General features: G+C 44.8%; 1 long non-coding RNA gene across 1 annotated transcript; it reads right to left on the bottom strand.

Moving 5' to 3' along the window:
* Positions 1 to 605: 605 nt before the first annotated feature.
* LOC135397883 (uncharacterized) lies at positions 606 to 3,343 on the bottom strand. The gene is made up of 5 exons (XR_010423835.1): positions 3,132 to 3,343; positions 2,541 to 2,635; positions 2,229 to 2,336; positions 1,595 to 1,703; positions 606 to 758 (listed from the first exon to the last, which is right to left on the bottom strand). It is a non-coding gene; the product is annotated as an uncharacterized LOC135397883 (long non-coding RNA).
* Positions 3,344 to 11,707: the final 8,364 nt, after the last annotated feature.

Raw genomic sequence — 11,707 nt, forward strand, 5'->3', positions numbered from 1 at the left:
CACAGATTTGGCCTACACAGCATAAACATTTGTCAGGCGCGTCTTTCCGATTACAGCACAAACACCTGCATAGAAAATTTTACAAGCTACATAGTTAGGAATAACATAAGTTATGCCAGGGAGCACATGGTGGGCTAGTAAACGTCTAAATGACGTCTAAAAAAAGAGATAAGGAATGTCTATAGAATGTCTAGGCAATTAGACCAAATGTCTAGTATCCCTCCACTAGACGTCAAATAACACGTCTAACGTTACGCCACCTAGCCATCTAGCCCTAGACATCCGATGTCTATGTACCTAGCCATGATTTAGACACTCTTTTGACCTGGATGTCTGGAACAGGGTCAGACACTTAACCATGTATTAGACATGAAGTATACAGCTAGACCAATTTTATCCCTCCATTCATGCGACAGGTCTAGGGTTATACATTTCCTGTACCTTACTTTAGCCACCTTTAGACCTACTTTAGACCATGACTAGTCCTGCTACCGTCCGGGCATGCATTCATGCAGAAATATGATATAATTCATAGCAACACGGATCTCAGCATAAACACCTATTCGCAGTAAACCACACACGAAGTCTACGGTACAAAACTCTAGTCTAAAACTGGATTGACTTTGCCGCCAAGCAGGCGTCTTGTGTTTTGACTGAGGAGTGTTGAACTGGCAGCAGGGTGTTGATGGCCACCTCATTCCTTTCTTCCAACGAGTGATTGTTGGTGCTGCAGCACTGCCTCCAATGACTCACTGTGGCTAGAAAATAGAACAAAACATGTCAGAAAGCATTATGTAGCCTGCTAGTTCTAACTAGTTTGTTTAGTGGCTATGCACACTCTTTCACGGGATGCTTGTCTGGCCACATAAGAGCAAAAGCTGTATCAACACTGATCTGAGAGACACAAAGAAGCTGCACGTACAAAAATCACAGAACTGTTACAGCTAAACAACACAAATTGCAGCAACAGCTGAAAATCTGTTTGTGCGTCACTACCTGATGTGGACGCTAGAGCCCTGCACCATCCACGGATGGAAGCGGATATCCGTAAGATACTTGCGGATTCGGATGAGAATTTATCACTTTCTGCGGTGTGCGGATCGGATGGCTCGAGGTCGGATGCAGATATACCGCATGCTGTAATTTTTCTACTAGCAATTTATTTGTATTGCGCACCGACAGCGAGCGCATGTCCGGGTTCACCTTTGACCATGCACGGCCAAGACGGGAGAGAAGGCATTTTGGCGTCCACACGAGCACCGGTGAGGAAGCGTTCCAGAAGTCTCTCCATATCGCGTTTGGTGAAAGGTTTACCTTTGCTTGTCGCCATGAGTCCTTCCATGAGAGCATGGAGGCATCCGAAATTATACCAACATTCTTCCGGCTGTGTTTACGCGTCCTTCGAAACTTGCGGATCTAAACGGTTGTGTATGCAACGGTGCGGATCGGATAACGTGTACGCGGATGCTAAAAATCTTATCTGCACAGGGCTCTAGCGGACGCTGCCAGGATCTCAGGGAAATGAGGATGTAACAGCTTTCGCTGTGAAAGTACATCAATATGACAGGCGTTTTCTCGTGACACACGACCTTACCTGGTCGAGCAGGCGACTGCTAAGCACTCCATGATTGGCGCAGCACTTCCATCACTCCATTACGCTAAAACAACATCTGTGCTGCTCTCATAACTTTGGTGCAAAACTTCTGTACAGGATAAAAATAAACACTGTGTATATTATAAAAGACAATACAAAGCAAGAGCTGTATCACCACGTCAAATATTATAAGTACGTACAAGTAGTATACAAGTTTATTCACATGACGTCATCCGCAGGAGACCGCCACTGTCGCTAGCAGGCAGATTTGCTGCCATCGGCCCTATTGTAGATTTCAGTCAAGCTGTTACCCATATTATACTCACCGTATATCTGGTGTTTAAAACTTGTTGCTCTGTGATTTGTAGAATGTCTGAGCAATTTCCATATTTTTGGTGTTAATAGTCACCTAAAAAGCATAATGCAGCAAACAAATGCAAGGACTAAACATTGCGGGACCTATAGTATGGCGCTGAGGTGACTTCAGTGAATAAACCTTTTAGGAACTCAAATCTTGCACTACTACCAGATAGCTGTTTGGGTGAAGTAAGACGGAATGACATAGTCACGCGGTTCTCCATACAATACCAAGGATGTCTCAAAACGACCAAGCACAAAAATACTAGTTCTCTACCGTTTGATGAATATTTTGTCTGCTGCCCACGCAGGTTGTGCGGTTCCTTAGCAAGCTTCTGGCAGTCGTTTCTTCTACATCGCACTTCCCTGCTGACTTTCACAGCATCTGAAAAAAAGTTCGATTTCGTTAACCACAAGACAGCCATGTAAATGGAAAGCAGTTAGAGTCTTCCATCAACTATATTTGCAATACTTTGTTGACAAAAAATTTAAAGAGGCACCCTCCAGAGTAAGATTAGGGGGCACATCGAACATCAGGAACATTGGAGGACAACACAGTCACACGTCAGTGACAACTGCTTCCCCTCACCTCACAGGGAACTGTTAAGCTTATGTGCAAACAGCTGTTTCGTAGGGTAGGTTACCACTATTTTCATATCCACCGATGCAAGATAGTCCAAGCACCTATAAAAAGAAAAACCCAGTTGCTATGAAACCATGATATGCAAACAAAAGTACTTGCGCAAAATTTTCAGTGTGTAGTTTCACTACCAGCGAAAAATGCAACAACCGAAGTCGGGCTGACATGACAATGAACTAACCAGCATTTATGTTCCGGCATGTCCGCCCTGCAAACCGTAACTGTCGACTTTCGTTTACTCAACACTTCAACAGTCATCGAAAACTCGTTAATCTCGATGGTTAATTAGTGATACCGTATTTGTTTTAGCACAAAGACGAACCAAGGCACTTAATGAAACGTTGTACTGCCGAACATACAACGTTAATCACTACTTTGAATGCAAGTGCAGTCAGGTCAACCCACACTTCCAATATGCTTCAATCGGTGATACGAAGCCGAAATAAAGGAAACGATATTCCAATATTATGCCACGCAACTCTACTACATGCGATTTGGTGCACAGAAACAGGCACATACTTTAATGAAGAGTGAACTCACCCCTTAAACTTGAAAGCCAGAGAACAAAGAAACGTTGTCCACCACAGTACTCTGGGAGCTCTGCTGTGCTCAACAGCTTTTATCACTGGACAGCACGGCGTACGTTCTCGCTATGCTCAAAAATTGCAAGACAAAACGCGCGGGAGATTAGAACTTCGAAAGATTTTCGTATAACAACCAGTGGAATGCAGCCGCGAAGACCCCAACTGCTACCCGTTACCAGCTCCGGTGGCGCAGCGGTAACGCGTGCGCTTGGAGACTGGGAGGTCCGCGGTTCGAATCCGCGGGCCGGCTGTGCCGTCTGGGGTTTTTCCTGGATTTCCCTCAGATGTGTAATAGGCGTATGCCGGCACAGTTCCCCTGAAGTCGGCCCATGGACGCAGCTATCCTCCCCCCGAGCGGATTCCGCTCGGTCTTCCACTTCACCCTTTCCTCTCCTCCTCTCCACCACCTTTCCCTTCCCGAGAAACATGCCGCCTAATCAGGCAGGCAGACCTCTCGGGTTCCTCCCAACGACACTCCTCCTCCTCCTCCTCCACTGCTACCCGTTGCGCGTCCGGAAAGTTTGAAGTTTCAACCGTTGAAACTGAACTGGTTCGAACTGGTTGGATGGATGGATGATGGATGGTGATTGGGTAGACGGGCAGGCGCCATTGCTTTAGCTCGTGCTTATTGAGTACTTATTTTTTGTAATATCTTTAATTTCCGTGGCCGTTCATTATAATTGGGTGGTGGAGGTTAAATGTTAAATAACACATATGCCAATCCAGCGGAAGTTACACCAACATCATCATCATTATGCAATCGCCATCGTTGTTGCAGCGACGAGTGTCGTATTTTGTGATGTATGTGTTGAAAATCGCTGTTCTTTTTGCAAACATTTTATCAGTGCCTTTGCTACTGAGCTACAGGTGTGCCTAATATGTAGCGCATTGCCTGTTCAGTGGTTTCAAAGAGATACCATGGGCAGTTTCAAGATTTTTTGAAGGGTTCTGAAATCCCTGAGTCACGTCAGATTCCATTTTACTGCTGCAGCTGTGTAGCTTGTGGGAAAATGTTATGTGCAGTAAACAAACATCTGCTATCTGCTGCCCACAGTACGTGCAAAGTGCTTCTGTGTTTGTGGAGCTATGGTTTATAGTGCTGCGCTGCACGATTCGTCGGCGTCGTCGACTTTTTTATTGACGTTTCAGTGATTCAATAATTTAGTTGCTGATTTCTTTAAGTTGGTGTAGCAGTTGGTGCTAAGGTGATGGTGCAGGGGAGTTACTTCGTACAAATTTTACATTTACCAGCAACGGTAACGCCATCAGGAACGCTAGTTCAAAAAACATTGCCCCGAAGAAATGCGGGCTTGCGTTAAGAAAAAAAGATATATATTCAGTAAAATAAAATATTACTTCACAGCACTTAGATTCTGGTAATGTCTTCTAGTTGTGGATGCTGTCAGTGTATATGCATGTCAGTGAGCCAAAAACACTCGGATCATCATATGTATGGACATTATTTAAATTATCTACATACCTCAGTCAGACTGCCTTCATTTGACTGATCTTTTGTTACAATATATGGGCATACAACTCACATAACATGAAAGACTACATACTATCCATTTGGTCATAATATAATTGGACAAAGTTAATGTGGTCCATTCCTTGCATAGTTTCTGAAGGTTGTTGCAGAGTCCAGTTTTATTACCTCAGTATGATCATTTGCAAACAGATTGTACTTGCTGCTCCACACACGTGTGATGGAAAGTAAGAGAATAAGGAATTTCCTTCATGTATGAGGATCATCCAACAAAAGTTCCTCTGCTGTGATCAAAATAATAAACCTATAGCACAACATTGAAAAAATTTATGTACAGATTAGAGCTCAACGTTACTCCCTAACACAGTCACCTTATTTAGCTGAACATTTTTGATACTGTGATACCAAGTATTCAATACGTTGTCTGTGCCATGCTACGCCCTGTTTACAAAGTGAGGCATTCACTTTGCATTTCACCTGATCAATTTGTGTTTCATGATCACTTGCGAATTGGTGACTGCCGAGGGGTGCTTTGAGAGGAAGATGGAACAGCAGATTGGGCAAATTTTCATTGAAGTAGGAAGCATCACCTTGAGCACGAGGAGAACGAAGTATACAGGAAGCCCACGAAAAGGAAACTCACGTTTGTGGGTCTCCTGTATACTTCATTCTCCTCATGCTCAAGGTGATGCTTCCTATTTCAACGTTGTACCAGCTCGCTTGTGTACTTTTTCTCTCTTTGGCAAATTTCCAGATGAATTTCTGGAACAAATCCCGAGTCTCTCAAGACGAGTGCAGACAGCGTTGACGTGGTTGTACTACACCCTTCCAAGTCCTGTGCGTTTTTGTTTCATTGTAGTTTGACGCTTTCCCAGGATCTCGCAGTACATCTGCATTTACTGTCATTGTGCATGCGAGATAATCTACAAGTTGCACACAATGATAGTCCTAAAACATTGTCGGCATAGCTTTTCCAGACGAAAACGCGAGTTTGACCTCCTTCAGAATGCTTTCACCGGGCACCCACCATGACTTCCTATGGTATTTTGTCTCAGCACTTGCATAATGCATCCAGGTTTCAGTAATAAAAATTGTTCCAAGAAATTCATCTTGACCATCTTGATACCATTGAAGGAAAATGCAAGCTGCATTCATTCGTTGCTCTTTACAAACGTTACCGAGCAAATGTGGCCCCCATCTCGCATAACTTTCGTTGACCATGCTGAAGGAAATTTGTTCTCATTAGTATCAGAGTGCAGTACCAGTGACCCGCCAGTCTCCGTTAACAATTCTCGGAATTTCAGAAAAGAAACGTCGTTTCGTGGTGTTATAGCTGATCTCCCACTGTACTGTTCATTGTGGAGATTTTCACGACCCTGTATAGAGGACACACCATTTCAATGCCTGTAAAGTGTTTTGTATAAACAGGTGTTAACTGTCAGTGGATATTCTCTAAAGTACTCTTTCACTCTTTTATTCTTTAACGAAAAATAGGATAACTCTTCCGTACTAGGATAGTCAGACGTACTCGGAAATATTACATCCATGCTTGAATGCCAGACACATTAGGTGAACGGCACTCCATTAACCAACATCTGCAGTGCCGGGATGTCACACCCAACTACTACACCATTCAGTTTGTCCTAGTGGTGTTTCCTTTGAATAACAAATATCGGGAAACTTATTTTTGGATGGCCCTCCTAATTCCAGTCCTCTTTCTGCATTTGGCTACATTTTTTAGATTTCTTGTGATGACTCTTGTGGACAAATACCAGCATGGAAGACTTAATAACAATTGGGGTTTACATTGCGAGACAACTGAGATCATGAGCGACGCCACAGCAGTCGTTCTGTGGATTGCCCACCTGAGTATCCTTAAATGTGCAATGAAAGCTCACCACACAACACACCGTATTTAATGTCCCTTGTGGAAGATGGCATGTCTAAGCAACCTGTATCCTGGCACTAAGTTGCTGCTGTTTTTGGCCGGGTTCGAACCAGCGATCTCGGGATCAGAAGGCGAACAGACTCACTCACCAGGGCCGGTTCACGGACAACTTGAGCACCACAATTATGTTAACTCTGCCGTCAAGTAATTCAGTTTCCTGCATATGTTTTGTAACAATTGAACTTCAGTTTTGTAAGCCTGAAAGCTAAGCTTAGAACCACCTCTTATAATATAGTGACTGTATTTGATGTGTGAATGTGTTCACACCTCTTAAAAAGCTAATAAAACAAAAATCTTGATGATTTCTAATATGTGGTACATACAAGGCCAGCTACAAGACGTCTAAATTAGACATCAATTACTAAATGTCTACAATATGTCTAGTAAATCACTAATTTTAGACGTCTAAATAATGGTAAGACTTTTAGACGTCTAGTCAACGTCTAGTTTGGGCACTATCCCTAAAGTCTAGGGCTAGAACAGGTCTGGACGTCTAGTTGACTACCATGTGTTCCCTGGGATTAAACAAATCGCCACCCCAAGTGGGTCAAGTCTCACCTGAAAATCTCACTTTGCACTTCAAACAAGCGCTGAGTGTTGTTATGTCGTCTTGCACAATTGTGACGTCGGGAACAACAGCGACGTCACGGAGAAACCGAAACCGGATATGGGTTAACCGTAGGATTTTCTCTAAAACGGGAAAGCTTTCACCCTTTCTGTTTTACGTGGATCATATACGTGTGGAGCACAATCGAAAGGAGTCGCAATCCGGATACCCTCCGCAGGTCCGGACTGTCGCTTTAGTAAACGCTGTAATGTTAGCGAACTAGCAACCTGTGCTTATTCGAACAACTGCATTGGTAGGTATGTCTTGATTCAACAAGGCTTTTGCAAAACACATTTTTACGCAACGCAAAATGACATCACGACACGTTACGCTACACATTGATCCAACACACAACCGGGGCAGCTATCGCCGAACGTGACATCAAAGTATATAACAACCGGAGTAGCCACCAATTAGCATTAAAACCCCTATGAAACCATAATAACCGTGAGGCAAGTCTAACACCTTTCGTGAATTTAAGTTCACGCGAATCACCAAGTAATGACGTTGTTTCATCCCGGTACTGACCGTGTTCATTAGTTGCAGAAAACCTGTCGCGAACCAAAATTACGATTGGACGCAGCCGTTACATTTTGATTCGCAAATGAGGACATCCTTATTTCATTGTGAGTGCTGGCCGAAAAATACAAATGAATCTTGTAGCAAGCAATGACAACGACACTTTTCTAATGGCACTGTACTCGAAGGAAGTCGCACAAAGTAACAGCCGGATTCTGAAGAATACCGCCAAAATGTCGAATGTTCTCCTCACATCCGCGTTCCCTCCCCAAGCTTGCGCCGGCCGCACGCGCACAACGTAGGGAGGAGGGAAGAAGGAGTCAAGGACGGGGGGAGGGCTTTCTTGCCCGATTTTCCCAGGACTACCGTGCTTCTGTGTTTAATTTCGTTGCTTACATAACCGTTTCCTTTTTCTTTTGTCTTTTTTTGAACACAGAACAAGCATCCGAAAATAGGACGAATAAAGAGTGAAATCGATGGACAAGCATCGGGATAATGGCTGATTATCGCGTTGCGACGGTGCCAAATAAGAACATACAGGTCCATGCGCATGCCCATTCGTGTGCGTGCGTCTGCTCCCACACCCATAAGTGTCTAAAGTAGGTACTTTCTCGCAATAAGTGTCATCTAATAGATAATATTTTCCCTTCCGAGACATGTCCCTCAATCACGTACATAAAGATTGGGAGTAGATTTACACGTAAGGTGAATCAGTCGATTTGTGTGGCGACATTTGCACGTGCCGCAGGGTAGGACCGAGTACAATTTCGACCTCCTGGGGTTCTTCTGACGTGCGCCGGAAATCTCCGACACACGGAGCTGGAAGCAATGTTTACCTTCCCAACATTGCTATCGTCCTGGTCCAGGGTCGAACCCGCGTTCTTGAGCTCAATCACGTACAACAGTTTGCCTATATTATGGGATTATTATCGGGGAAACAGCTCCCTCTTGCTCAATAATTGCCTTGGCGGAACGATAATTTTTAGGTAGGAGAATATTTCACGTTTTTAATAATAATTTTAATAATTCGATTCTTTAGGCCGCGAGACAACTGCGATCATGAGCGACGCCATAATGGTCAGGTAACTGGTCGAGCAAATTGTACCCTTCCACCAAATTGTCACAATCCTCGGCCTGGTTTGAACCCGCGATCTTGGGATCACCAGGCGGACAAGCTACCGACTGAGCTACCGAGGGCGGCACCAGCCTTTGAACTGTAGGGTACTTAGACCACTGAATAGAAAATTTTACTGAACCCGCACCAGTAGGGCATGCAACTGGGCAGTACCCGAGGTAACCTAACATCATACGTTGACCAGAATAAGTATTAGAATTGAGCGACTCTTTTGCTTTTGCGTGCCACATGGTCGCCTGTGCATTACGATGCTTACGCAATTTCTTCTTCTTTTTCTTCTTCTTCTTGTTCTTCTTCTTTTTCTAGTGCTTCACCGTTATCCCCAGAGTTATGTGGAAGTGCTGTCGTATTGAAAATTTGTCCGTCCAATAGTTGTCACGTGGGAAAGAATTCTATCGTATTACCAAACTTTTATTTTTATTTTTCGTTACGTATCTACCGTAACTTTTCCGCACTTATTGCCGTAGGAGGCCGCAGTATTTTCCCGGTTGTTCCACGATTCCTCCCCCTGCTTTCTCCATTTTTCCAGGGATTTTGCAGAAACCAGTGGAGCGTTATTTAGTGAGGATATCCTAAAAGATGAGGGTATTTTCTGTGGGAACACTATCATTTTGGAAGATAAACGAGTCAGCAGAGCGGAACCGAAACTCTCCGGGTCCCAGTCAGACATACGCTATTTTTCGAGTCATTTCGGAGGTATTTAATGACACTTAGCCCAGCGCAGAGAGTGCTCATTTAGATATCGTTAAAGGTTACCGTGCTACAAGGTTATTATCTTTATCCATATTAACACCATAAGTACCTTTAATCGTTCAATCAAAATACTTCATTTTTCTGTACTTCATTGACTTACTTAATTCGCTCTGTAATACACATTTAATTGTATCACAGTTCATTTTACTTCATTCACTCTGTATTCGTGATACTCATGAACATGTTGCCAAGCTGTCTTATTCTATGAATATTGCCACGAATCATCTTCGAGAAACTTCCAGGGCAGGCACGAAACGGTACATCTCATCCCGGCGCATGCTGAAGAAGATGAAAGAAGCCTCCAGACACATCGCCTGCTGCACGTGCTGTTTCTAAACTTTTCGACGCGGCGCTTAAATGCCTGTGCGCTCCAGACTGGAGCATTCATTCTTTGGACTCAGTTGTGTTCAGAGAGCTATCACTCTCGTGTTTTGCTACCAAGTCGTCTAATAAACCGTTCGCTGTTTATTCGACGACTCGCCGACCCATTTCGCTTCGTGACATTTCTGGTGGAGATGCAGGGTAATCCCTGCTTAACGGCCTGGAAGAACAGAAACGACTGAGTCTAAGACAGCGTGGTCTACCTTCGGAATTCAGGCCATTGGAACCCCCAACCCGCAAGAAGATGAATACGAGAGCCACCATCGGCAGTGCGGCACGGCGACAGCTGGGCGCATTCGCGATCCGCCCAACCTGCATCACTCAGCTACCAGTCACGCGTACAAGGAACTCGCAAGACAGACGTACGGCGAACGTCAGACTTGAGGCTGCTCTGCTACCACTGTGAAGAAGCCACCCGGGTTCATCGCCGTTTCCCCTACCGACGACTGGGTCTACCCGGATTTTCACCTGACGCCTCCCGCCTTCAGCGCGTAGTCATCCCGCCGCAATTGAAGACTCTCTACGGCAGCAGCATGCTTCTGCGGACTCACGACGCGACCAATCTCCGAGCTCGACGAACAGCAATACAGGCCGCCGCGACGCTCAAAACCTTACCAGTGACCTACAAATACTCATCGACGACCACGAGTCAACTGCATTAATCGATAACGGCGCCGACGACAATGTTAAAGACGACGACGTTGGCTACGAGGCTTCGCAGGGTACAAACGAAATGGGAAATGCGAAAAACGAGATGAACCGACACAGGTTCTGGCATCGGGACGATGCCACGTCTACGGAGGGGGCAATGCCACGAATCATCTTCGAGAAACTTCCAGGGCAGGCACGAAACGGTACATCTCATCCCGGCGCATGCTGAAGAAGATGAAAGAAGCCTCCAGACACATCGCCTGCTACACGTGCTGTTTCTAAACTTTTTGACGCGGCGCTTAAATGCCTGTGCGCTCCAGACTGGAGCATTCATTCTTTGGACTCAGTTGTGTTCAGAGAGCTATCGTTCTCGTGTTTTGCTACCAAGTAGTCTAATAAACCGTTCGCTGTTTATTCGACGACCCATTTCGCTTCGTGACAATATAATTCTTGAAAGACACTGTCACTTTATACATTTCTCAAACGTTCAGGAAAGTGTTTCCTGACAACACAGGACTGTGCACAGCAGATGCCATATTAACATATTTGGCCTCTGCCCATTTTCCTCCATGTTTGCGAAAGCACTTCGTCGTCGCTGATCTACCATTTCTGTGTGGAATATTTGCGACTTCACGACTGATCACACAGTTTCCGGAGACTACGTAAATGAGAGTCGATCGCAGATCTTGTCATAGTCATCATGGTCACGTTTGCTACACACAATCAATGGTCGGATTGTTATTGCCACAGAAATAAGAAAAGAATCACACGATGATGGGAGATTTATGCCTTTTCCCAGTTGTTTTCTCAAATGTGAACGAAAAGTTAGAAATTTGTTCCCGGACAGCGGCTCGCCCATCGGGAGAACCGGCGGCGGCGCGCCGTTTGGAGTGACCCGCGGCGAGCACAAGCGGCGGCGCTCGGCGCGCATCTCTAACGGACGCGTGTCAACTTTTGTTTTTGTATACTTGGGGAGGTCACTTTTGAGTCTGATCATGACATCGCAAATACAAATAAAGCGAAATGGTGTGCTTGTTTTCTATTGATAAGAC

The sequence above is a fragment of the Ornithodoros turicata genome, chromosome 6 (genome assembly GCF_037126465.1).
Source record: "Ornithodoros turicata isolate Travis chromosome 6, ASM3712646v1, whole genome shotgun sequence".
Classification (NCBI taxonomy): Eukaryota; Metazoa; Arthropoda; class Arachnida; order Ixodida; family Argasidae; genus Ornithodoros; species Ornithodoros turicata.